Source organism: Strix aluco, chromosome 5, assembly GCF_031877795.1.
Source record: "Strix aluco isolate bStrAlu1 chromosome 5, bStrAlu1.hap1, whole genome shotgun sequence".
NCBI classification, from domain to species: domain Eukaryota; kingdom Metazoa; phylum Chordata; class Aves; order Strigiformes; family Strigidae; genus Strix; species Strix aluco.
Window position 1 is genome coordinate 74644680 of NC_133935.1, and position 26677 is coordinate 74671356.

Below are 26677 nucleotides of genomic sequence, written 5' to 3' on the forward strand. Positions count from 1 at the left end.
CATTGACAAGAAGGGCTTAAAGAAGATACAGGAAATAATACACCCATCAGTCTTACTTCAGTCCCTGGGAAAGTTATGGAATGAATCTTCCTGGGGCCTATCACAAGTCAAATGAAGCACGTGATTTGGAAAAGCCAGCACGGACTCACTAAGGGCAAATCGTGCTTGACAAACCTGATTGTCTTCCATGACAAAGTACCCTGCTCAGTTGACATGGGGTGAGCAGTGGACATTGTCTATTTGGATTTCTCCAAGGCTTTCGATATGGTTTCCCACAGCCTCCTCATAGAGAAACTGTTGCATTATGGTCTAGACAAGTGGTGTGTGCAGTGTGAGGGGAACTGGCTGACAGGCCACACCCAGAGGGTGGTGGTAAATGGCTCCTTTTCAAACTGGCAACCTGTCACAAGTGGGGTCCCCCAGGGACCAATATTGGGCCCAACTCTGTTTAATATCTTCATAAGTGATCTGGATGATGGGATCAAGTGTGCCCTGGTGAAGTTTGCTGATGATACCAACCTGAGTGGGGAAGTGGACACTTTGGAAGGGAGAGCCACCCTGCAGGAAGACCTGGATAGGCTGGAAGAGTGGGCTAACAAGAACCTTATGGAGTTCAACAAGCACAAGTGTAAGGTCTTGCACCTGGGAAAACATAAACCAGGAGTGCAGCACAGGTTGGGATCTACCTGGCTGGGGAGCAGCTCTGTGGAAAAGGAACTGGGGGTCCTGGTGGACAACAAGCTCAATGTGAGTGAACAGTGTGTTGCTGTGGCAAAGCAAGCCAACAGGATGCTGGGTTGCATCAACAAGGGCATCACCAGCAGAGATAAAGAAGTCATTATCCCACTCTACTCAGCATTTGTCAGGCCACACCTGGAATCCTGTGTTCAGTTTTAGTCCCCGCTATACAAAAACAGATGTGGACAGGCTGGAGAGGGTCCAGAGAAGGGCCACAAAGATGATCAAGGCACTGGGAAGCCTGCCACATGAGGAAAGGCTGAGAGAGCTGGGTTTGTTCAGCCTTGAGAAAAGAAGGCTTAGGGGAGACCTTATCACCATGTTGTAGTATTTAAAGGGTAGCTACAAATAAGATTTCCATGTGACTCCTTATAAAAAAGGGAAAGACAAGGGGTAATGGGTACAAGTTACTCCCGGAGAGATTCTGATTGGACACAAGTGCAAGATTTTTCACAATGAGAACAATCAACCTTGGAATAATCTCCCCAGGGAAATGCTGGATTTCACAACATTGAACACTTCTAAGATTCAGCTGGACAGGGTGCTGGGCCGTGCTTTTGCCAAGAAAGGTTGGACCAGATGATCCTTGAGGTCCCTTCAACCTGGTATTCTATGATTCTCTGATTCCTTGCTCTGTATATGCATTAGGCATGAAATCAAACACACTTGTTTGCATAAGCAACTTCATCACCTGTTCTAGATTTCTGGGAAATAGATATTTTCCTGACCAGTTCTCTTCTAGCTTCCTTGTTCCCAAAGAGTCTGTTCCAAGTTTTCTTCACTGAATTTTTCTGCTTCTCTTTTTTTTTTAATCCAGAATGTTGCTGTCATCTCAAATTTATCTTGCTAAATACTTTTGCTTTCAATTCTAAGACTCCCACCCACCACCATTTACAGGTAGAAAAGATTAATTCAGATGAGTAACAAACATATACCACATGTACCTTCTGAGCTCTTTAGTGTTTGCAGAAATGTTTATTTGCCACAAAGACTGACACAATATACAGAAAACTCATCAGTTACATTTGAATTGTTAATAAAATCAACTGTTAAATGCAGATCTTCCACACAAAGAAAGCTGGATAGATTAAAACATCCCCTTTAATCACTATTCAACTTTAAAATGTCTCTGTATGGAAGTGACAGAAATTAGCTGTATTCAGTAGAAGCAGTAGGGAAGGGTTAAACAAAGAAACCTCTTGTTCACTTTGGCCTCTCATTGCCTGACTAGAGCTTATGCTACCTACCACTACTCAGGTTCTCAGGTCAAGGGATAGAGTAGGCAATCATGTAAATGATTGCAGTACAGAGCTTTTTTCCCATCTGCCTGCAAACAGAGAAAAAGAGAAATCAAGTTAAAAGCAATCACTGTTATTTCAGCCATCTAATTTATCTGGAGCTTCTCACATCTCACCATGGTTTCAGTGATCTTACCTACTTCAAATATAGTCTCCGGAAAAAAACAGGGAGTAAAATAAGCTCCAAGGACTGTCAATGAGCACAGGAAGTTGCATTGTCCTTTCATAAGTGAGCCTTGATGAAGATGTTAGTTTGTAAGTAGCATGACATTCCAAGAGAAAAATAAAGCTACAAGGCTTTTAAAACACTTTTTGCAGCTCAACAAAGAAACCCATAAATGCCTATCATTACCCTACACCATCTTGCAACAGAAATAGATTCAAATTGTTTCGATATAAAAAGATACAAATAATTAAAAGGATAAAAGAACAGTTATAAGCAGGGAAGTGCAAAGTTGCAGCATTTACAGCAGAAATGTATGCATTAATAAACTGGCGCATTTTGGGTTTTTATGGTCACATATGTGCCATTCAGAAGTCCCTGTTCAGACTTTGGTCTCACAGCCTTACATGTTGCTTGGCCAAAGACTAAGAAGCAAACAGACCCACAGTCTGGAGAAGACAGAAAAGGGCAAGAGAGAAGTGAAGGCTTGGGGAGGCAATGCTCCTCACCAACACTCAGCAGCAGCTCATCAGCAAAGCCCAGACAAGCATCCTTTGCCTCTGTGTTCTCAGCAGCCCACAGCAGCAGATGCAGTGGAGGCTAATGGCAGATAAATCTCTAAGACAGCCAGATCCAAAACTGATCAAAGACTTCAATACAAAGGTAGAAGTTCTGCAATAGACTGTGGCCAAGAGTGAATGCAGGACACCAGAAAGTTGAGCTCAGTTAAGCATTAGCAGTTTTGCAGTGAGGTTGTCTCTTAAATGTGATACTTCCCTAAGAAGCAAATACTCACAATGGTTGTGTTCATCAGAAGAGCTGGCTTTAGGGCTCTCCACACACCGATGAAGTTCGATCTCATCACGTTTTACTGCAGTCACTATTTCCCTTGATAAATATTGAATAAGAGTGAGACAAAGAGGAAATTACCTGTTTGCTCAGGCATCTGAGGAAACTTGCCTAACTTGCAAACAGAATCCCACCCTGCACAGAGTCTCACAGACAGATTGTTGGGTCTGGATCAGCCACAGCAAAGAAACTTGCAAAAGCAAACTTTTGTGATTCATTTCTGTAACACGGTTATTGCTGTCACACCTAGCCCTTTTTAAGTCAATACGAATGGCTTAGAGGTCTGCTGTCATAAGTTTTTATGGAAAATTAAAAATAATCCTATGAATTAACATTTGTGATTAAGGAAGGCACCACCCTTTGGCTATATAGCAGATTATCTGCCTGCTCTATAAGGGTACAACCTCCTCTCTGAAACCCCCCTTAGACTCATTTCTACACTGACATATACAAAAAACATAGTCAAGCAAAAATGATGAAATAAAGAAATCATTAAAATATTTTTTAAAGAGACAGCCTTGAAAATATATTCTAACTCTCTCCATTATCTGTCACCCGCTGACTGAAGAAAGCAAACTATTTGGGGTAGGTACTGCCCGTACAGTACCTGGTACACTGCCGGTGTTACTGAAAAAGAAGTTGGGTTTTATAATACTTCCTCATGTCAAACCTCAACAGGTCTGCAGTGTGCAACCCGACAGGTTAGCCACTAGTCAGCTGAATTTATGAACTGCATTAAGAGCTTCAGGACTTGCATTCACAGGACAGAAAAGGTTGTGCTATAGTTACCAATTCAGTGGCATCAAAGTTAGCCAAGTAATCTGGCCAGCATTCATAGGAACATCAAATTAATCACATTTTCAAATGGTTTGGGAAACGGGAGAGTATTACAACAGAATTTCCTGTATCAGTATTCAGTCAAACAGAATGATCTGAACTGCTAAAGATTGTTAGGATTCTGCACATCTTTTAAAGCCTTTCATCTGATCTATTTATCAAGCATATGTAGTAATAACAAATCAACAAAATACAAAAATTCCTAAAACCAAACACAGTCACTCATGCACTGATGGGTAGCTGTCACTTTGGAACTTCTCTGAGCCACCCTCAGAGCACCTACTCTGTCACCAAACTCATTATAGTATTTTTATCTGGAATATAACAGCTACTAATGTAAATGGGAAAGCACCAACTATCTAAACAAGTTGAGTAGTAAGGACTGAATCAATTACTGAAAAACACCGGCCAAACATACTAATAATATAGATGTGACCTTGTGACACATCCAAAGCCACGAAAGGATAAAGGATAAACATTCCTCTTTACAGTTAAGCTGACATTGCCATCTATATTATGATACAGAAAAGCTTCCAAAAATGGCTAAAGGCTCTTAGTCATATAATTACAGGTAATGTTACTCTTACTCCGTGATGAAGGAAATTAATTTTCAGTGAGGAAAGTACACACATTGCAATTTTTTTTTTTTCCTTCAGAAGTCGACAGTAATGAGATTTTAGACAGACAAAATACAGGTTATAGCAAGCTTTCATTATTATCCTCATACAGAATAAGGCAATACACTACACTAACACCCCAAGAAATACTTTGAATTCTTACAAGGGCCAGGAATGACAGGTATTATATTTGGGAAAAGTGTATGGGAATGCATGACCTTTAATAAGGACTTGTTCATTTATTAATGAGAACTGGTATTAAAGGCTTCCTGGATCCACATACAATTCAAGAACAACCACTGACAAAAAGCCTTTGGCCTTTTTAATTTGTTTATTTGGCCTGTTTGTTCCCTCCATAAGGGGCAAACACAACAATAGCCTTAAGACCTGGTTCTGTTGAGCTGCACAGCAGGAAAGAACATGCAAGAAAATTTCTTCTCCTTGCCCAACTTACCTGCGAGTGACAGGCAGGATTGCTCCCTGCCTGCAGGGGCAGGAGCACAGCCAGAGGTAGCACAGCCAGGGGGCAGAGGTCTGCCCTAGACGGGAAATGCTTTTCCGCATTACCTTCAGTTTTGCTGGAACTGGCATGGTGCTACATGTGGCTTTGATTACTGCAAATCAGCATTTCCTAATGAAAAATCTTTCTCTTAAAATTTCCAATCAGCTATATGGATTATCTTGGAATTACACCATGAGGTTAGATCAGAAAACCACCAGTTTTTCCCAGGATGTTCCTCTGATGGATTTGGAAATGCCTTTGCATACATTACTTCTGAACCAATCTTGTCACTAAATCCTACAAACAGAAACTGGAAATATCTCCTTATTCTGTTCATCATTGAATGAAACAATTGCAAACCTTTTACAATGTGAACTGATAGTGGCCAAAGCTAGAATGTGATTCATGTAAATCAACAGCTCCCAGCCATAGCATTATGGATTAAGGATGTGAGACATAGCGTTACTAGCAAGCATCTAGAATCACAGAATTGCTTAGGTTGGAAATGACCTTTAAGATCAAGTCCAACCGTTAACCTAACATTGCCAAGTCCACCACTAAACCATGTCCCTAAGCACCACATCTACACGTCTTTTAAACACCTCCAGGGATAGTGACTCAACCACTTCCCTGGGCAGCCTGTTCCAAGGCTGGACAAACCTTTTGGTGAAGAACTTTTTCTTAATATCCAATCTAAACCTCCCCTGGTGCAACTTGAGGCCATTTCCTTTTGTCCTATCACTTGTTACTTGGGAGAAGAGACCAACACTCACCTTGCTACAACCTCCTTTCAGGTAGTTGTAGAGAGTGATAAGGCCTCCACTGAGCCTCCTTTCTCCAGGCTAAACAACCCAGTTCCCTCAGCCGTTTCTCACAGGACTTGTGGTCTAGACCTTTCACCAGCTTCACTGTCCTCCTTTGGACACATTCCAGCACCTCAATGTCTTTCTTGTAGCGAGAGGCCCAAAATTGAACACAGTATTCAAGGTGCAGCCTAACTAGTGCTGAGTACAGGGGGACAATCACTTCCCTAGTCCTGCTGGCCACACTATTTCTGATACAAGCCAGGATGCTACTGGCCACCTTGGCCACCTGGGCACACTGCTGGCTCCTCTTCAGCCAGCTGGTGACCAGCACCCCCGGGTCCCTTTCCGCCAGGCAGCTTTCCAGCCACTCTTCCCCAAGCCCATAGTGTTGCCTGGGGTTGTGACCCAAGTGCAGGACCCAGCACTTACCCTTGCTGAACCTCATACAACTGGCCTTGGCCCATCAATCCAGCCTGTCCAGATCCCTCTGTAGAATCTTCCTACCCTCAAACAGATCAACACTCCGGCCCAACTTGGTGTCATCTGCAAACTTACTGAGAGTGCACTTGATCCCCTTGTCCAGTTCATTGATAAAGATATTAAACAGAACCGGTCCCAATACTGAGCCCTGGGGAATACCACTTGTGGCTGGCTGCCAAGTACACTTAACTCTATTCACCACAAGTCTTTGGGCCCAGCCATCCAGCCAGTCTTTACCCAGTGAAGACTTAAGAAATGCAGAGAAGCTGAAAAGCATCACCTCTTACTGATTGTCTCACCAAACAGCAGGACAGATGCCCTAACAAATTGTCTACTCAAGCAGATAGGACACTAGAGTGCATCATTAATGGGAAGATCTGTGTGATTGTGTAACACTAGCCTATTTATAAGTTCAGAGGAATGAAGCATGCATTATTTATTTAGTTGTGCTACACGGTAATTAGCAGGACTGGAGTCTGGAGAGCACAGTCAGTTAAGAGGTTAGACCTGCTCTGTCACAACACTGCTAACCCTCGGCAATCTGCCTGGAGCTGTCAGTGCCATTTGCAAGTACTATGTTATCTACTGCAGCAAAGTTGGGTAGCCATGAGCCTCTTTCTTTTTCTTAAATAAAGTCCTCTTTTTTTTAAACAGAATTCTAAAATTTAACAGGAAGAAAAGAATATGCATGTCCTAATGTAAATATTCTGTGGCCTTTTTTGTATGACCTTTCATGACTTTAGAGATTTCAGTAAATTAATATATTGGAAAAGGAGTCAGGAAAAACAATCGATTTTTGTTTTGGAAACCAGGTCTTCCTTAGAAGCCAGCATTTTATGCAAGACTTTTAAATGCTGCTAACTGCAGAAAAACTCTTACTCACTGAACAGTTAAGATATTTTTATAAAATATAAGCAATTAATGTTGGACTTATTCTTTGGCATCTCAGCTGGACAGACTTGACAGCCAGGTAGCTCACTGACCACGGCAGACAGGAATGAGGACATGGATCATCATCACTGAAAGCAGGGTGAATCAGATACGTGGGCAGGATGAGTGACTGGCTTGGCACTAGGGTGACGACTGGAGAATTTTGGCAGCTGAACAGGGTGCAGGAAAAGGCTGTGTTTTCAGGATATGTTGAACTATAAGAGGAGAAAAGTTCGTTATGACTGATGGGGCAGGACAGGAGCTCCCAGCATCCTTCTATCTATGAAAACTTTGGTTTGCATTCCCCTTTCCTGCTGGGAAGCCCACATGGGTAGAAAAACTGTCCCACATATAGCAGTTAAAGTATGTTCATACTGCAAACAACAATCAGACATTAAGATATTGACCCTAGACAGTTATTTCACATAGTGACTGGATTACGCTGACTTTTGCGCAGTCTGCTCCTTGCTGCTTCCTGTCAACAGGAATGTGCTGCTTTGAGCAAGCAAGCCAAGCCAGGCACCTTGACCTCATGCTTCAGGCTTGAGTGCAGCCCTGACTCTGAAGGGCTCCTGAGGCATGTTCCCCTGAGAAGAAGGGATGAAGAAGAGCAGAAATGGGAAACAGATCTCTGAATCTGCAGACAGGCCAGCTGCTGTTGGCTCAGTACTCCTACAAAGCGAGAGGCCAGAAGCTGTAGGTAGGTTCTGAGGTCCATGAGCTTTGGGTTTTCTGGTCAGAAGCACAGCAGGTATCTTTTTCCTAACCCATCACATCTGTTGACTAGCTTCAAAGATTATCAAAATAATCTTAAACTGACAAACTACTTATATAGCTTCCTTCACCTCCAGGAATGGGAATTCCAGCTCATCTCGCTGTAAGCACACCTGGCCTCTGTCTTCTCACAGTCCTTTGTTCTTAGGCTGTTGTGCAGGATGTCTGTGCTCCCTTACACCCTCTCAGCTACATAGCAGCAAAGTGAAATAGATTTATCCTGCCCCTACTCAATCCTCCAGTGTTTCTGCAATGAGTTCTTCCTTACAATTCCCTGCCTATGCAAAGCCTTTGGTAGGAATGGAAAAACCACAGACTCACAATGTTCCGCAATCCAGAACTCAACTAGAAAGAAACTGGACAAGAAACAGTAACTGCAGTAGAAGTAGTATGATTAAAAGTTTTGAAATATGAGTTGCTTAGGAATCTCATGGACTGTCACGAAAATCCAGTTTCTTTTTTTTTTTATTTTTCTCCTTTTTTTCCCCCTTTAATTCAAACCTGAATTAATTCCAGGAAGACCTGTGGGCCAGATTAACCAGAAGGTCAGAGTAGGTGTTCAAAGCAGTCCCTTTTGTCCTTATAGTCTGTGAAAATCAACGAAGATGGAATTTCCAGATGAAAGAAAAGGCACTTCACTCTCCGGACCAAATTCTAGCACACAGACCAGCTTGAAGAACAGTGCCCAATGTCTTAGCCACTAATAAGGCACTTCTCCCTTCTTACTGCAATCCTGCGCTATTCTCCAGGCTCTTACACTAAGCTAAGGTAAGGTCCTTCTGGCACTGCAGACAGATAAGTGTGCTGCTTTTTTAGCCCCTGCGCAGCAGACTCCTACAGACCCCACCACACAGAGGTCTCCAACGCCCTGAACATACACGAGAGGACTGTCATTTGAGAGATTTCACACTAACAGGCTTTTCATTATGTAGTTTTAGTGTAAGATTATCATCAGCTGCACCACAGCACTGTGACCTTAGACAAACCTGGATTCATCTCCATTTACAAGTCATGGAAAGAAAGTGATGGAAAAGGTCATTCAATACTAAATAATATCTCATTGAATATACAGCACTGAATTTTTGGTTGATGTAGGCCATATTTTCATGTCAGGTCACTGGCTCTATTCTAGCTAATACAGTGTCAATCTTCCCAGGTTCAAGCAGTTATAACTCTTCCATTTAGAGGAATGTTTGGCAGTCATAGCAGGGGTAATCTGGTTATTAAGAGACTAGAGCTATAGGCTATGGACCTGGACATGTCACATCTTTACCAAGTGACCTTGACCCAGTCTCAGAAAACCAGCATCTTCAGCTTAGATTCTTGAGTCTAAACTGTTGGTGTAAGTTTCTCTGAACCTCAAATTTCTCCTCATTAAGGAACAGCAGAGCTGCCCTTCTGCTGGGGTTAAGAGGCTCAGCTCATGGATGTTTGCGAAGTGCTCCAACACTCAGATCAGAGAGCAAGGCAACAGTGAGAAAGCTTTTCTTCCTGAGGTCCAAACATGCTTTTAGCAGGTTATATATTAACCTCTTGTTCCCCAACAATAATTCCCAAGGAAACCCAAACAACATGGCATGATCTACATGAAATGAAGCTATGGGTTATATCCAAACACATCCCAACTACAAAGTAGCACATGATTTACTAAACACTTTTAGAAATGTTAACTACCACATTTCTACAGAGACCTAGGTAGTAAGTAATCTGCACAGCTTCCTTAAAGAAGGAGAAACTGTATGATGTGCTTAAAGCCACAGCAGTACTTTTGCAAAGTATCAAAACTAAATCTAAACTAGGAAACCCTGACTTTCACCTCACTGTTTGATCTGAGAGTAGGTTGCTTTCCATTTAGAGCAGAAACTCCACATGCAAGTGATTTTTCATTCCTACTCAAACTCCTTTAGTTATTTTTAGGTCACATGAGTAGAATAAATATCATTAAGGATTTTCCAGCATTTCTAGAATTGCTTCCTAACTAAAAAAGAGATCCTTTTGATTCACGGAAAAAAAGACTCTACAACTCAAAATAGAGTTATAAAGCAGGTATGTTTACTCCGGCCGGGGTGCAAGGGGATTTCTCCACAAAGCTTGCACACCAACAGCACATTTTACCAAAAACTTAAAGTCTTAAAACAAGTAATCATTTCTCTGTATCACTTTCCACAAAAACATATTCTCTAGTCATCCATCCATAATGGCAGTCAGACCTTTTGATATTGTAATAATCAGATAATGAAAAAAATACCGAGTTAAACAGGTTAGGAAAGCTGATACCGTACATTTATGGCAGCTGTTCAGTATAAAGACTTTTAGTGAGCATGAGTACAGTGGAGCAGAGATGAACTGGAAGCAGAGCCAAGCTGTGCTATAGTGACATAGAGACCAAGCAATTAGAAATTAGGACTGTGGAGCAAGATGATACGCATATGCCTCAGCAAAGTTTGGTACAATGTTCTTTAAAAACACCTCAGCTCAATCCATGGACGTTATCCCAAAGAGCCCTCCCAAGACTGCTTTCAGGCAGCAGAGCTGTTGTGCTTTCAGCCTAGAGGGCAACTGAACACCACGCAGCCCAGCCGTTCACTCACCCCTTCCCCCCCAGAGCTGGGAAGGAGAAAATGAAGCAAAAGGCGATAAGGACAGCGAGGAATGGCTCACTCACCCATTATGGTCACCGACAAAAGACAGGCTCCTTAGGGGAAGAAAAAGCACATCACTTTAATTCAAAACACTAACACCACCACTTAACAGACAGAATGATACAATGAGATGCTCTTACCACATCTTAAAAAAACCTCCCCCCACCCCTCCCTTCTTCCCGGGCTCAGTTTTGTTCTTTACCTCCTCTCCTCAGCTGTGCAGGGGGACAGGGGATGGGGGGGTGGTTCAGTCAGTCCGCTGCTCTTTCTTTCTGGAGGGGCATGGGGGGAGGGGAAAGAAGCACTCCTCTACATTTCTTCCTCTGCTCCACATGGCTCCCCTCTCACAGGAGACAGTCCTCCATGAACTTTCTCCAGTGTAAGTTCTTCCCACAGGCCACAGCCATTTCTGTGCTGTTCCGACATGGATAACCCCTGCATGTTGCAGTCCTCCCAGTGCCGAACTACAACAGTGGGGGCTTCTTCTTCTCACAGAGTCCCAGGGGTCCTCCACAGGCCGCAAGCAGATCTCTGCTCCACCAGTGACCTCCATGGTGGCGGGGGGGGCAGCCTTGCTGTCTCACCACAGGATACAGTGGGGAGTCTCTGCTCCAGCTCACCTCTCCCCTTCTTCCTTCCCCTGACCTCGGTGTTCATAGGTGTTCTTCTCTTAAGGTCTCCTCACAAGTCCCAACCCCCTCCCAGGTTCCCCTTCTTGAATACGTTACCACAGAGGTGCAGCCACCATCGCTGATCGGCTCGGCCTTGGCCAGAGGCGGGTCCGACTTGCAGCCGGGGGAGCTTCAAGAAGCTTCTCACAGGGGCCACCGCTGCAGCCCCCTCCCCGCTACCAAAACCACCGCCACACACACAAACCCAGCACAGGAGCTTAGTGGCTGGGACTGGAGCACGAGTCAGGAGATAGAGACTGCTTCTGACTCTCCAGGACATCGTGCTTAAGCCACCTCTGTTCTCTCTGCCACTGCTTCCCTTCCTGCCTTGCCTGTTCTGAACATGGAACTTCTGGGGACAGAGTGATCTCTTTGTACCTGCTTCTGGAGAGGGCTCAGCACAACAGGGCTCAGGTCCCGGCTGGACACCTTCTGTTGTATACCATAGGTATCCGCAAAGGGAACAGTACAGCTGCTTTCATAAAGCACCACACCCTACGTACCTGCCCCGAGATCACCTAGGGACTACTGCACCATGCAACCAACAACATCACAGGCCTGCTTTTCCTCCATGCACATGTTCCTACTGCCTTATCTGCATGTTTGATACCATACATATTTTTGCTTCATCTGGGTTATCTCAACAACCTCCCCACTACCTGGCACAACTGAGAGTTTGCCAGAATAACACCCTTTTCTGCTTGGCTGACTGTAAGAAACAAAATTCAGAACGTTACTTGCCTGCAGTCCTAGGAGGAGCACATGGCAGATGCAGCCTATGACTGAAAGCTTTCCTGACCTCCACCATCACCAAAGGGGTACTCTTCCCCTCAGAAAACATTCTTTATCCTGACATGCAGTAAGTTCCTGTAACTGGTGCTGAATTCAGCAAGACCTGCCTCCTCGGGTGTTTGCCACACATCCTTTAGGACAATTAGCAGAACAGAGTGAAAAGAGAGACAAGACTTTTTGGGAAGGATTGTACAGAGAAATAAAAATAGCATGAGAGATCTAAGGAACACAAGAAAAGTTCAGGGAGGAAGCAGGACATGAGTTGCTGTCCTCATTGCCTCTCTGACACAGCTGCTTAGGCTGGAAGGGATAATGCTGTTGTTTCCAGCTCCCCAAATGCCAGTGCTGGAGCCAGGTGGCTGTTGTAACACATCCGACACACAGAACAGAGCAGCCAAGGGGCTCGCTCATGCTGCAGGTTGCACCTGCTCTGCTGTCAGCCATCATTAGCAGTCTGTAATGAGCAAAAGGCAACAATGCAATAGGAGGCAGGAGAAGTTAATAAGTAATTAAGTGTTCTGATTGCAGTTTCCCTTGCAGTATGATGCTGAGTACCCAAAAAGAAGCATGTGCTTCTCAGAAACCAGGAGGAGATGCTGCTCTGATGAGCTCCTGAGTCTGAGTTCTAGCAAAATTGGCCAATTACCAAAAGAGAACACAAACTCCTTGGTCACTCTGCAAGACACATTCGTATTTCTATATATACTTATCTTGATAGTTCAATTAACTGAGACTTAAGTCCCATGCTTAAGAATGCCCTTCACAGCAGTGATGCAGTGAAGACAGTACAGTGAAGTACAATGCATCAGCAAATACTTGGGATTACTTCAGGAAATGGGGAGCCCCCATTGACTCCAAAAATACCCTTCCTAGGAATTGAAAAGAAGCAAAGAGGCAGCACTATCTTCACCTCTCTTGTTAACCTGAAGCTCAAATGTACATGCTTCAAAGAACTGCTCAACATCTGTATTTTTACTCCTTTCATAAAAACAGAACATAGCTTTCCATCTTTGGGCAGGGTGTTTGGCTGGATCACACTCACAATGCATTTCTAGTCTTGAAACCATACAGGCATTTCATCACTTCATCCAGTGAATCTCCTTCAACATATACCAGTGTGAAGAGTAATCCCCAGCAAATGCTGGCTGTAGCAAGGGATTTTCTGCTCCACTACTTCTGAACATCTCCAAGCAAACATTGGACAAATTGCACAAGAAAGGGGTCAGTGCCATCGTGAATATTTCATCCAGACAGCACAACAAAATCCAGTTTAAGAGAATAAAAAGGGAGAAAAATCATTTATCAATTATTCTTTTACTCAATACCACTTGTTCTTCAATAAAACACTGCAGAATGATTTCTCTTGCAATCAGGAGGAGAAAAAAACCTCCACTCTTGGCAAACTATTTTTGGAAACAGAAAATCTCATTCTGTTTTTTTTTTTTTAATTCCTGCTTAGAGGAATTTCATTATAAGGATGTAAGCCTTACAGCTTATTAGGAATTATACAATTAAGAATTATTTTTAAAACCTACCAGAGTTGATTTTTTGCACTAAACTTTGCTTTTACAGATAATCATTGCAAAACCAAATTTATCTCTCTTAGGCAGGTATTCTTCCAACTTCTAACGCTTCCCTACATGCTAGCACTTAACTGTCATAAATTTTCTTGTAGACACATTTACCCCTTCTGCCATTTTTCTGTCCTCCACATAAAACCTTCTTTTAAAATAGCAACATCATCCAGCCCTGTCATTTTACCTAGATTTCCAATTTTTTCTCCCACTAACTGGTTTTCCTACTGAGATTAAAAACTACTCTTCCTCCCTAAAAAAAGTACATTTGGAATTACCACTGAAGCTCAGGCTGCAGTTTCTAGAGCAATTGTCATTTTGTCCCCAATGTTGCTCACCCTCAGAATCTCACCACGTATCTCAGATATTTTGTGATTTATCAAAGAGATGGTTTCTGGAGATCTGTGAGTACACAAGAATATCATGTTAACCTTCAGAGTTATAGACCAAACTCTGGAAATAAGAATTTGAAAGGGTATGACTCTAAATGTCAATCAGTCCTTAACAAATATATTTGGGTATTGCGATATTGTATTTTTATGCAGACTTTTGATTCTAGAGGGTCTTGACTCATGACTACTCATGGTTACTTGACTCATGGTCAGTTTACAATCAGATTTAAGAATTCAAGTATCATCAACAGTTGCATCTGAGTTCACATTGTTGCCAATTCTTCTCCCCGCTGTGTAACGCATCTTCAGCCCTCATGACTGCAGCATGCTCCACTTCCACCTCTGACCTCTCATCCTCACCACATCATTGCCACCACCTCCCAGGGACTGTGAGGATAACAGTTGCATTTTAGAAGTCAAGTCGCTGAAGCTATGATCCTCCGCTCCTTTCAAGTTCAACCACTTGCAAAACCACTGGCCCTAAAAAAAGGCTGTACCTGAACCGTATATCAGTTTAATTAGGCCCAGACAACAAGAGAGCAGAGGAAGAGGCTGGGCTCTGCTACTGATGTAGAACACAAGAATGGGTAGACAACAAAGCATTTTGTCCTCAGTTGCTGAGACCGAAAAAACTGGGAAAATGATAACCATGCCTATCGTTATGTACAAAATATTTTGAAACAGTTGGTTGAAAGCCACTATATAAATGCTAACTATGTATTATTAGATACTGCTTCTACTTTGAGCATTTTTTCATTCACAGATGATATGCACAAACCATTTACTACATCAGCCACAACTGTATTTTTTAAATCATAGGATATCTGGAGAAGATAAACGCAATAGCCATCTCCTGGGAAGTGAAAAGAATGATCCTGACTCTGGCAGCAAACACTCACTGCATCTCATTACAGTTTCTAGCAGAGTAAAGGAACAAGTATTAGCATACTTGGGCTCTGTACAGCAATAGCTTGGTAAAACTCTATGGTGTGTGTTATCCAGTAAAGCTGACTAATGGACCTGTCCAGCCTTTATGTCTGTAGATCTGTAAATTTATTTTATGAAGAGAAAAAGGTATCCTGAAGCACTTTCAAGATTCCAACCAGGATGCTAATGGTCAGGCAGTCCTCTGACTGGCACTCCATGCTGGAATATGTCATGGCCCACAGAAAGAACAAATAATCTTGTTAAACCTACCTGCAAAGGAGCAATTAATACACAACAATGGATATACTTGGTGAGACTAAAAGTTCATCTAGCCTGGAATGGCATTCCCGATAGCAGACAATATCAGACACTTAAAAGCAAGATGAATATGGAAGTGTACTTCCATCACACCCTCCTTACTCTCACCACTCTGCTCCCCAGAGGGTGAATCAGTGACTAACATGCAGACCAGTAAGTTCAATAGCCATCACTGGATCTCTTGTCTATTAATTGTCTAATCCCTCCCTGAAGCAATCTGTGCTGCTTTCCACATCCTTTGGCAACAAACTCTACGACCCTGTATTCCCACACCAGCATCACAGCACCATGCTCTGCACCCTGAGGGATGGGGAGAAGGACCAGCTTGGTTCCTGATGGTGGTACTCTGGAACCAGTTTTCTGTGTCCTACAGTAAAAGCAAGAGGAGGCTGGGCGTGCCATGCAGCATGTCCAAACCACAATGTGGGACAATTTCCTGCTGTTCTGTTCTCTGACCTAGAACACAAATAACCAACAGAAACAGAATTTTGCACTGAAGAGCTGAGGAGCTTTCCAAGAGGCAACCTAAGTACATGCCCTCCTTCCATTTCTAGTGAGCTGTCCTCCCTGAGGGAAATCTATACCTTCACTTCCCTGCCTCACAGGAAAACTCACAGAAGACAAGATCAAGTCACCTGGAGGTGAAATGAAGGCTGATAGAAAGCTGTAACAGTCACAATAAACTTCAGGGGATGGGTACAAGCTGGGGTTAATGTGCAGCCCTCCACCAGGAAGAGCACTTCCTCATGTACTTCTTCGTGGATACTCCCCTGAAGAGTTCTCTTCCCATTTGTCAGCAACCATGTTTGCATAACCCAAGCCAGATGCTACAGTCATCCCAGCTACTCCTTGCACAAGAGTTCTTACCCTGTACAGTCACCATAGCTAAATGAATTGGGGGAGCACCCTGTAACAAGCCCTCATGAGCTCCTCTGGGCACAAACACTTTATTCTTATGCATTTTAGACCATAAATTGGAGACGACAGCAAAGTAATCAGGAGAGTATCATGCTGTGCCTTCTAATTCTCCTGGGCCTCCACTGATTATACAGGAGAAATCCAAGCAGACATGGAATTAAATCACTTCCCTTACATTGGACTAGCCGAAGCTGTTCCTTAAATGACAGATTGCTAACAGCTCCCTTAATGACATCACCCAATATGTCATAAAATTTGCTGCCAACACTATGGATTTTTTTCCCCCAGTAAAAAACATTCCCTGGCTGTGGAGCAGAAGTTTCATCAACAAAATGTGGCTCAAGAAATAACCTATAAAGGGTTCTCAGTGCATAAAGTAAGTAGTACCCAAAAACTCATTGAAGAATAAAATTATCCTTCTTGGCTCTGCCTTCCTGGAACAGGAAAGCACAGAACATCAGATTTCTAAGTGTTTGTGATTGAAATTATCCATCCACCATCTCTGCAGGTAACTCTAAAATTCACAGCTCAGGAATAGCATCCAGATCTTTGCCAGATTACTACCCTTGGGTAAAAACTGTTATCATCTTATTGCTTTCGTGCTTTTTGGAAGGAAACTCTTCCCAGATGGGTATTAGCATTAGAGAAGAAACAGATATACCTGTAGTACAATAGCAAGGATTATTTACCTGGAGTTTCACTATTATCCCTTTACTTCCAAGCTCACACCAGTTTTTCTGTCAGAACTGCAAGTAAAGTGACAACCAGAGCACACATAGCATGCACAGCCTTTGAGAATTTCTAAAGGACAATGTGCACTTTTTCTCTATTCTTCAGACACCAGGAATCTAGCTTGCAGCAATGCACCACAAACGACTACCCATTTGCTTTTAAAATGGTACAGTGGAACCCACTTAGGCAGCCATCAACCACACTGCACAAAGGGTGCTTAATTGCCCATTCCTGTAATTCTGTGCTACCTGCATTTTCTCCCTAGCACACCTTATGGGAGAATTAGCTCAGTTGCATAGATTGTTTTCAAAAAGGGCAAATATATTTCTAAGAAAAATACTTCAGTAAGTAAAGCCAATAGTGAAGAAGGAGAAAGTCCTCCTTCTTTATCAAGACTTAAACTAAATTTTGATTTATGATGGAGAGCACTGAAAGTCTCCAAGATTTGGTCCTTCTGATCAAGGTGATGTTGCCTCTCTCTACCCAATTGCAGAAAATGAGTGTTGGCTACTGTTCCTCTAAGTCACTCCATAAACAGATCCTCTTCTCTGTGTATGCCATCTTTCCTGTATGCCACCATCTATCCACTCAAAGCAGTCATAGCTGAGCAACCAGAACATGTATAGGAAGAAGGAAAAAGTGCAATGCTAAATCTTGTGGGAACTTAAAGCTAGTGTACTCATCTGCATGGTCCCAGGATGTGGCTTGAATATCTTTGGTAACTCCTTGGGTATCAACTGTACTTCTGTTCCCTGCAGTAATTCTTGCCAACAGAAAACCCTACTGCACGCCAGTATGCTGGGGATGCTGAGAACCAGTGGTCTGAACAATCTGTCACTTGTGTAAGTTCAAAAGAGAATCACTGTGGTTGCACTTGCTGGCACTGTGAGTAAATGAGCCATGAGCTATATATCTGGATATGCTGCAGTTCTTTTCAGAAAGAAAAAGCAAGTCAAAAAGGAAGTGTAACACTCTGCTGAATGCTGAAGTGACCAAATAAATAGGATTAGCTAAACCTTGGTTATCTGTCAGTCATTCATCCCTTTATGAAAGCGGTCCTCTCAGGCCTGCCCATGATGATCATGGCCTCAGTACTTGCTCGTGTTCCTGAACTGATGCATTTCAAGCTATGTCATCTGCTTACGTTATGCAGTCATTTTGGTCTTGACATCCAAGAGAAAAACCTGGTTTGCCCAAATGTGTTGCATCACACGTACTTCCAGTGCATGGAATGAAAGGCTAAAATAATCCCCACGAATTTTGCTCTCAAATTCAGAACTGCACTTCCATGACTGCAAAGTGACAGATGTCAAAACCAAGCTGAGCACCTCATTAATGCAGAGATAAACACACAGAATATGTTGTTTGGAATGGCAACCCAGTGTGTTTATATATGTATGCCACTATTTATCGTCCTACAGATGGTTGCTCACAGTGATGTACATCCACAAACATGTTTAATTTTGCTTTTTCCTATTCTAGGTAATTACCATTTTTCCTTGTTTATACTGACTACTACTAAGACGCCCTAGAGATCTCTGAGTTTTTCTAAGGGTGAGGGATCATGTTACACAAGGTAGACCCAGAATCCACATGCCATCAGTTCTTTGCAGTAATAACAGCCCATGCCCATAGAGCACTTTTTAAGGAATTATCTCACTCTCATTTTACAGCCGCAGAAACTCAGAAAGGTGAAATGACTTACCCAAGGTCGCACAGCAGGCTCTGTTCAGTACATAGTTACTATTGTTGCAAATTGGGTAGCTCATCAAGCTCATGCTACTCACACCACTCAAGTAAAATTCAAACAATAATTATTATTTTTACTGCAATTGGCACTGCAGTCAAGGCTGGAGGCCACAATCAGGATTCATCCTATGTGGGGCTCAGTTCAAACATCAAATCAAATCCCATCCCTGCTCCAGGGGGCTTGCAGTCTCAGTAGGGACATAACTCTGTGGGAACACAAAAACGAATGGAAAGAGAGGGAAGGAGAGAGGGAGGGACAGAAGGCAGTAACCTGAATGTAAGGTTTCACATGGTTTTGGATAACTGTGAAGTTTGCAAGCTTATTATTACTTACATTATTTAGATGGGTAAGAAATGTAAGCGCATTACTGACAGCCACCTGTCTAGCTACTTAGGTAGCAGTTTATCTTCATAATCTTAATTGTGCAAACACTTTACTTTCACTCCTATGGTCTTTGATTACATTGACAGACAGCAACTGGATCCTACTATTCGCTCTTCGGGGGACTGACTCACACTGCACTAACCCCATACTTACCTTACACTGTACTTTCTAAAGAGAGGTATTATATTTAATTTTACAAGTCCCTCTCTAATCTGCTTCCAGGGCAATTCTTGCTATAGGCCTTTTTATACTACATGCGCTTATATATTTTACAGCACATGACAATTTGGTATACTACCTATAAACTTCACTCATGCTAACTTTTACTAATCTCTGCAGTAGTATAATACGTATTAACTCCCACCTTACCATCTGTCACTGCATCCTAATGTGGCTCCACGCTAGCAGTATGTTACGTACCAAATGACCATATAGCCACTCCTCTTCAAAAGGCTTAACTGGGTATAAAATTGATTGTACAAAACTTGCTTTATGTTTACATCATAAAGACAAATTTTCTCTTCTTGTAGAGTCACACTGCGTTTCATCTGATGGTACAGCAGGATATTGAACATTACAAGTGTGCAGTGAGATTTTGATATAATGTCATACAATATAAGAATTAATAGCTCCTCTAATACTGAATGGCATAGACACAGTGGGATTATTTTCAAGAGTAAAATTGCTCAGTACTAAGTATTGTTCAATACTAAGGATTGCTGAACATCCTTAGAAATTAACCCCTTCATTTTCTAGTATCTAGTACCTGCTACTCCATTATTTATTATAATGCATGTATTTGTATAAATAATGAAAAAGGGTATACAGGAAATATTTGATTGACATCTGTAACCTCAGATGGGTGGGTATTTTTTCTGGATTTCAATTAAGCCAATCATTTAAAACATGTTTCCAAACGATCAAAGCATGTGCTTAAATCCTTTGCTCAGCTGATGGATTCTTCTGAAACAAACAGGCAGCTTTTCACTGACAGATTCTAGATCAGCACAGTAATACCATAATGTACTCTAGAAGAGCTTGAGAAATCACAAGTTAAATACATTATTTTACAGAACAAAAGAATGAGCATTCATTTACAATGATTCTCCTTGCTCCTATTCTCAATTGGCTAAATCCACATACAAATTAATGACATATCACAATGTCTGTTGAGGATACAACATCAAAAAATAAGGCACTGCAGAACTTACATAAAAAATACTAATGCAATTTGATTTTAGACTATTAAAATTTTTCAGAAAATTGTTAGGTACACATTACTACCTACATTTATTCCTCTCTGACAGGTATCACTGAAGCTCTGCAGAACTGAGGTATTTACTTAAATGATTAGAATCTGACTTTTAGTATTATGATAAATGGAAGCAATAAATAATAACAGCTTTGTTTTGCAATTATCAATACCTATTTTGCAGCTTGTCATACACTATCCACTAATCTCTTTCAGCATCAGGTAATGCAAATTCCTTTTATCATATTTCTGATACCTGTGTTTATGACTCTGCGGCTTTATTTTAATCCCAGACAAAAGCACATTAAAAGCAAACTATGTTTGACAGTATATTGCTAATTTAGAACAAAATACTTTTTTAATCATCCCTAAACTCAACTTTATAAATCCAAGTCACAGGCAAGAGCAATTTAATAAATTACAGTGTATGAAAGCATAGCCTGTATCTACATTAGTAAATTGCATATTGCAACAGAGTGGATCTAGAAAGTGAAACAGTGCTTAGGACCAAATATCCACAACGCATGTGTTTCAGAGGTTTCACTTCAGAGCAGCCCTAGGCTGGTCTGGTAGAAGACACACACATTAGTGGTAGAAGTGCATCAGATGTAGTCCTGGAGGACATCTGGTTCAGTTTATTTAGAAAGAAACCCAGTTTGCGTATCCCAAGACTGCTCCACAGTGGGAATCAAATTACAGAAGTTGGGACAACTGGAAGATTAACTTTAAAAATGCACTCCTGACCAAAACTAAAACAATTCTACAGTCAGCCCTGTGGATGGTTCCCTTGCAGACCACTGGCCAAAGCAGGCAGTTTTAACTGGCTGCGTAGGCATTCAATCAACTCCAGGATCTTCTCTGAAGGCTTATCCAGATGACAGAACAGCCATGCAACCCACACATGCTGGCTCCATTCAGAACACCTCATATCCAGGGCTAATTAGATGCCTGAGACCAGGCTGGCTCCATAACCACAAAGGGTGGGATTCAGATCCACACTGAGAAACCTAAATGAAAGTGTTTTACAGGCAAGGTAAGAGTAGAAGCTAGAGTTTGATTCACTTGCCAGCACGCTGGTGCCTAATGCCACTTGAGGTGTTCTACTGCTTGTGAAACATTCGTGAACAGATGATAGAAAACCTATAGAAGACCTGTGTCCTTCTGGAAAAGCAGTTAGAGGTCAGACAGGATCCTTGAGACATTTTAAGTGCAGACACCTGGATGTAGGCAACTGCTTGATGGCTTGGCCTCCACAGACCGACATTATATCCTAAGACCCTGAACGTTCCTGGATTCACTGCAGAAACACTTGACTGGTCTTGCCAGAGCCAAGTTAGGTCTGCCAAGGCCAATGGTGATACCACCTTACTGCAGTTTGACAGGCTAAGTTAGGTGTGTATAGTCAGGTATTTCACTGCATGTTCTCTGGAACATCCTTGCTGTTCTATCTATGCTTACCCATCAGCTGATGTAGTGTAAAGTAAAATGGAGCTGTCTGTAGAAGTGTGCTTTGCATTTGGCTCAGACTTAATTTGGGAAAAAGCAGCCCTGGGGAATAAAAAAGATTACGCCTCTTGGGAAGAGACAAAAACGCAGTTAGAACTTCCCAGACAACCTCACATTTGCCTCAGCCCAATTCCTCCAACATACCATACAATTAAAAATAAATTAAATGTTGTGTTACATATTTAACACTCAGCTATTAAATACACCATCACAGCTTCACATAGAAACTCACTGAATTCAGTAAGGCTAAATTTAAACCCAGATACTTTTACCTGCAGATCCGTCCCTATGGGTGTAAAATCCCAAACAGACATTTTTAAGTATGCACACTGCATGCAATAGCTTTCATAGAAATGTACAAGATCAAAAATATTTCATTTGAAGCTCAAGGTGTGCCTTATATAGAGTAGTTTGATGCACTGAACACTTGTTTATCTTGTTGACAAAGTGCTCCCTCCTCTCTCTCCCTCTCAAACTGCCACAGGCGGCAGGAAGGGAGGCACAAGGACAGAACTGAGAACTCCATGTTGCTCCGCTTCCCATCCTGCATGAGCGAAGACCACTTGATGATCTCGTTCTTTCTACAACATCCAATGTATTTGACACAAACCTATTCACACAAAAAGAGAAGCATCCAGTAGCATAACAACAAGATGAAGAGATTTTACATGTTTCTTAGCTATTTAGGAAGACTGTTTACATAGCAGCATGGCATCACAAAATAATTAGGTGCATGGAGAGATAACAAGGGATAACTTCTCGAGGAGACATCCTTAGCAAAACTAGATCTCAGGTTAGTCATAGAACTCGTAATTTGTAAACTATTCTTCCTGAAACCTTGGTATTTTAGAATGTTTTAAAGATTTTTCAACTACTTTCACTTTTAAACATCAGTCTTTAACTGACTTAAATTTTCTTAAAGGAAATTAAATATCCAAGTCACATGTAAATGTTGAATGCAAAGGGAAAATGTGAAGCACATTACTGCAGCAGCTGTTGTTGACACTGTTTTACAGTTTTGCTGGGAATGTAAGGAAAACCCTTGCTTGTTTGGTCAGAATGCCAGGGAGGAATGGAGCCCCAATTGACAGATCTACAGATCTTGGTCACTGTCTGGTTTTAATCTTAGAAGACACTGAGATAGGAGTGATACCGTTTAAAAAACAGAACAAATGGGAGTAGAATAGAAAAGAGCATTCACCTAGATGAATTAATTCTGAGAAATGAGAAAGAGAGGAACAAGGCATGCTGTTACAAACACTGCATTTTTCAGACACTCATCTGTTTCCAGTGTACAGCTCAGTATTTTATCAAATCTCCTCCCTCTAGAAAGTTGTTGCAGAACTTTGCTGCTCTAATAGTTAGAAACCTTCTTTTAATTTCCACGCTGAAGTAATTTATATCCAGATAATATTAGGAAGCATTTCTTTACAGAACAGGTCATTAGGCGTTGGAATGGGCTGCCCAGGGCAGCGGTGGAGTCCCCATCCCTGGAGGTGTTTAAGAGTCACATTGACATAGCGCTGAGGGATATGGTGTAGTTGGGAACTGTCAATGTTAGGTTAATGGTTGGACTGGATGATCTTCAAGGTCTTTTCCAACCTAGACAATTCTGTGATTCTGTGAATATCCATTTGTTCTTTTCCCACCGTTAGCCACAAGTTTAAAATAATTAGTTTTCACTCTACTGTCCATGGACTCAGGAGGGGTTCATAAACTACTACTGTGATTTTTAAAGTGTTGTGAAGCAAAGTAAGCCTAACAGGCTGTAATTTGCTATAACACTATAGGGCATGTAGCATCATCTTTGGAAAAGGTTTAGGAAATCAAACCAAATAAAAGTGAAAATCACTGGCTTAAACAGTTCTCTTCCCTTCCTCTTGTTTTTTAGCCCTTCTGAGAGTTTTTAGACAGCAGTCATGGACATCTTATCAACCTTCCTCTTTCTACATTAAACTAACCAAGCTTTCTGAATTTTCTCCTTGCAAGAAATGCCACCGGTCACTGGTTTTCCTTTTTGCAGCTACTACCATCTCAGTCAGAATTTGACATCAGTGTCCAGAATCCTACATCATCATCACAGTGCATCATGTAATGATGCACATCACAGTGCATCATGTAGTGATGTCAACATTGCCCTAAATCAGCTGGAAATACTTCACAAAATACATGCCAAGATCACATATGCCCTCTTCACATTCGCATTACATTGACGTCCCATTGCCATCCTTGGGTGAACAGATATACTCAGGTTCTTTCTTCATTCATTGTTAATCGGTCCTCAGCTGCATGGTCTTTCATTCTGCACCAGTGAGTCCACACCACCACTATCACCTCACGCCTCAAGGTTGACAAACAGTGAAGTGTCAGCTTGGAAATAACTGTTGGTGAGCCAGCTGATGATGCCATACTAGCTGATAAATCAGATCAAATACAAATGCCTGACATGAACTAAATGCAAGTGATTGTGGCTGGTAAGCCATCAGCATGTTTGGACTATTTTGGACTATATTTTTCTAGTACAATGACCATGAATTGCAATTTCAAGCTTTTTATTTTATTGATGTTCTAATATAACTTCACCAGTAATAGGAACACTAAATACTAAGACACAGCAACCAAGTAATAATTAACTTTCTTTAGAGGAACATAAAGTTACAGGGATGAATAATTTTATTTGCATGGAAAGTCTAATACTTCTCTCATGAAATTAATCTTAAAACTTTGAATTAACTCTTTGCGAAGCTACACTGAATGTCTCTCAAGTGAAGACTCAATGCATAACAGTCTTCTAGTGTTCAAAGATATATTAGCCAAGTTGAAGATACCTGAAGGAAATCTGATCTTGAAACACACAGTCTACATCAGAGAGAAGATTCATTTATGCTTTTTAGGTTCATGGGCAACATGCTCCCACTATCTCTAGGTGAAAAATTTTTTTGTTGCTTGTTCTACATTTTTGATCACTTCTTGCCAAACGTTACAACCATCTTTCCTTTTCAAGGTCTTTACTAAGTCTAGTTTCAAAGCAAACTACACTTCATGCAAATTTTTCATCCACAGATTTTTTGTTAAACAAAGAATATCAGAAATCAATACTATGGCGCTGAGTTGCAGTTAAAAATTGGTTTAAATTAAAGGACTAAATCCCGTGTCACCTTAACTTTCCTGCATGGATAATTCTTGAGCTCTTCATTTTCAGACTTCGCTACATATTGGTTACGTCTACGCAGATAAATTAAGCAGGGCCAGGGAGCATTCCCAGGCATTGAAACTCAACTGTTTAAGCTATTAAATTGTTAGAATTGTCCCACAGCATGTGTCACAGGAGTGGTTTTAGTCTGTTCCAACTAACAGTCTTCCAAAATATTGCCAGGGCACATGCAAATTACGACATGCCAGGAATGTTTCCCAACAGGCAGTATGAGTCCAGTGACCCAGTTTTAGAAGGTAAAAAATGTAATAGTATGGACACTGGCCAGTGTGCCAGATGACACTGCACCAGAGGGTAGTTCTGGACATGCTTAATTTGCAGGTACAAGCATAGCCACTGCATCCCTCTCTTGGGCCCTGGCAAGTTGAGGAGATGACTTGATATGGAAATGTCTCAGCCTAACTTTGAAAACTGTTGATCTCCAAGAAGCATGGGCTCATTTATGTAGGTGTTCCACGCTTACATGCTGTCCTCTGGGCTCTTGCAAAACAACCCTCTCCAAGACACCTCTTGCCCACATCAAGAGACTCCATGTTACAAAGAGCTGAGGAGCGTTCGCTTTTCTGCAGCCACTCCAGAAGCCTGTTACTGCAGAGGAAGAGGCAGGAGGTCAGACGGGAGGAAAATATACTGCTGCTAGCCCGCCCTCCTCCCCCTCCCTGCTAAAACCTTCCCTGATTTTAAGAGACCTTTTCCTATTTTATTCACACTTCTGCTGCACACAAAGTTCATCACAACAAATAAAGTATTGTAGGGCGGAGGTTGCAGAGGTACTGTCTAGCACAGCAGTACAAGACACATTCTGACCATGTTAATCGCATGAGATCACTCACCTTATGCAATGAACTTCTACAAGTAAGGTGCACGACTTCTGACTTTTAGCAGTAAACAAAAGAACCTCCCAAGGTTTCACAAGTAGTGTTTTCTATACCTCTCAACTCAGAATATTTGTCTTTGACCTTGGAAGTACAGCATGTCTAGCTTCCTTCTCTATAAACTTTTCCCTTTGAAAGATAACCAGAAAAATAAGGAAAGTGGAATGTGTGACAACTCATCAACTGTTTGTAATAATTTATTTCAAACCGTTTATTCAGTAGCTCTCTCCTTCTGATGCAGTCTCAATTACTTGATTGAATAATATTCTCTGAAATAGCACATGATGTGCTTGTGTCAAAGAGGCTCTCCACAGAGGCCATCAGCTACCTTTTAAAATCAATGAAATTCATAAATTTGCATCTGGCTTCTCAAGGAGAAAATAAAGGAACCTTTTCCCCCGGTATGTATGACCTTCTCATTCTAAGGCCAGCTTGTTTCAAGTCTTCTGCATCTCTGAATGCCAACATGAAGATGGATAATATCTTTCTTAGAATAGATAGATCTTGAAGTCTATTATATTCCCCTTCTTAAGGATTCTAGCCATAATTCTCTCTTAGTAATTGGGATTTGCACACTGTTCCACACAGTAATGCATATTCTAGCTATTCACTCTGTCATGCTGCCACTGCATTTTTAACAATGCTGATAGCAACCGATGTTATCGAATTCTGCAGACTTTTCAGGCTCTAGGCTTGTTCATATCTTTTTTTTCATTTCACCATTACTGAGCAAAAA

The 26677-nt window shown here is 41.7% G+C and overlaps 1 protein-coding gene across 2 annotated transcripts in view; it reads right to left on the bottom strand.

Moving 5' to 3' along the window:
- The window catches only part of LHFPL3 (LHFPL tetraspan subfamily member 3), a 263477-nt gene that overhangs the window by 227994 nt on the left and 8806 nt on the right, over positions 1-26677 (bottom strand). The gene's annotated exons all lie outside the window — the stretch shown is intronic.